This window comes from Antechinus flavipes, chromosome 2, assembly GCF_016432865.1.
Source record: "Antechinus flavipes isolate AdamAnt ecotype Samford, QLD, Australia chromosome 2, AdamAnt_v2, whole genome shotgun sequence".
NCBI classification, from domain to species: Eukaryota; Metazoa; Chordata; class Mammalia; order Dasyuromorphia; family Dasyuridae; genus Antechinus; species Antechinus flavipes.
The window spans coordinates 261,090,057-261,091,908 of record NC_067399.1 but is presented as its reverse complement, the minus strand read 5'-3'; the positions used below and the strand labels follow the sequence as shown (position 1 = coordinate 261,091,908).

Genomic DNA, 1,852 nt, shown 5'->3' with positions numbered 1-1,852 from the left:
GTGGAGCAGGAGATTGAAATATGTATTTGTGTTTTTTTCCAGAGAGAGTGATAGTGAATGTATAGTGGACCATGAGGGACACTTGGGGAAGTGAGCGTAAAGTGAATGGAAGAGTAGCCGAAGGGGAAAAGAGAACAGAATAGTGATTCCTGAAAAATCCAAGTATTTCTTCGGGGATAACCGTGGTGGGACTGTTCTTACGCACTTCTAGGGGGAGCTTCGAAAGTCACTATGTGGCTCGTTGGTCTAGGGGTATGATTCTCGCTTAGGGTGCGAGAGGTCCCGGGTTCAAATCCCGGACGAGCCCCGTATGTTTTGGAAAACTGTTAAGAAAGACTAATAATCTCTTCCTCTCAGTCTTCATTTGGAGAATGTTTGTCCAGCGGTGTTCTGAACCTCCAAACTCCTGGGGAGCCTTCTATTCATAAAGAGCTCATTCAACAGAAAGGAGCAAAACATATTATTTATGTCTATATTCTTTTCTCCTCCCTGCACGTAACTTGAGAAAAGCTAAAGTAATTTCTAACCATGAATGAAATCGAACATAAACAGGCTGATCAGTGTGACAATCAGATCTGTGCAACGTTCTCCCCCTACTAGCATCTACCATGCATGCCTTCACTGGCAACAGCACTGCGATCCAGAAGCTTTTCAAGCGCATCTCAGAATAGTTCACTGTCATGTTCCGAAGGAAGGCCTTTTTTTACTGGTACATAAGGGAGGCGATGGAAGAGATGGAATTCAACTAGGATGTGAGGTACACGAATGATCTGATAGCTGAGTACCAACAATATCAGGACGCCACTGTTGAAGAGGAAAAGAATTTTGGGGAGGAGGAAGAGGAGGCCTAAGGAGAGATACTCTGCTACCATCTCAGTCTTCTCAACTATCCCAATATTCTTTTCCCATCACCCTTTTCCTCTAAATTTTGAATTTTCTGCTTTCATAGTCTTTCTCTTTTTTGTGAGTGCTGAGCTCTTTGCTCTCTGTCCTTCCTTCCTTATGATCTTGTCACTTCAGTAATATACTCTTTTGCTCCCCATTCCCGGATTACTCTCCAAGAAGTAGAATGTCTCCAACCCAGAGTCTCTATTTAAGGGCCTTTGTGCCCACCAAGTGCCCTGAACTAAAAGGGTGACGAAGAGAGGGGAAAAAAAAAAAAACACAACTCTTGGCTTCCCTTGATGAAGAAGGAATAAGCAACGGGATCGTTTGGGATTTGAACCCGAGATCTCTCTCCCCCTAAACTAGAATTATGCCCTAGCAAGAGTCCTCAAACTTTTTAAATAGGGGCCAGTTCACTCTTCCTCAAACTGTTGGAGGGCCGGACTACAGTAAAAACAAAAACTTTGTTTTGTGGGCCTTTAAATAAAGAAACTTCATAACCCTGGGTGAAGGGGAAACTGCGTATCTGGCCGGCGGGCCATAGTTTGAGGACCCCGCCTAGACTAACTTGCTATGCCAAAATCCTTTTATATCCCTCCAGAAGTGCATGAGAACAGTTATACCACAGTTATTCCTAATGTCTAGTTTTCTGTGTTACCACCTTACTCTTCCTATTATCCTTCATATTGTGAACATTTGAATGTTGAATTCCTATTATTGGTTTCACCACCAAATACAGCTAAGTCTCTTTGTAAAAACAGGCCAAATATTTCCATTATGCCAACCTTTCTTATCTTTCAATGGTACTTAACAGTTTCTGTCTGGATTCCCCTCGATCGTTAAAAGGGTGAAACCTATAGTTGCACCTGTTGCAGTAAACGACCCATTCTACTTCTAGTGTGGCCACTCACTTCACAAATCACCTGGTGAAAGCGCATGTGCACAAAGAGCATGGATACCAGAGAAA

At 43.0% G+C, this 1,852-nt stretch overlaps 1 non-coding gene across 1 annotated transcript; it reads left to right on the top strand.

The window, feature by feature from the left end:
- The first annotated feature begins 235 nt into the window (after window positions 1–235).
- On the top strand, window positions 236–307 carry TRNAP-AGG (transfer RNA proline (anticodon AGG)). The gene has a single exon. It is a non-coding gene; the product is annotated as a tRNA-Pro (tRNA).
- The last annotated feature ends 1,545 nt before the right edge of the window (window positions 308–1,852 follow it).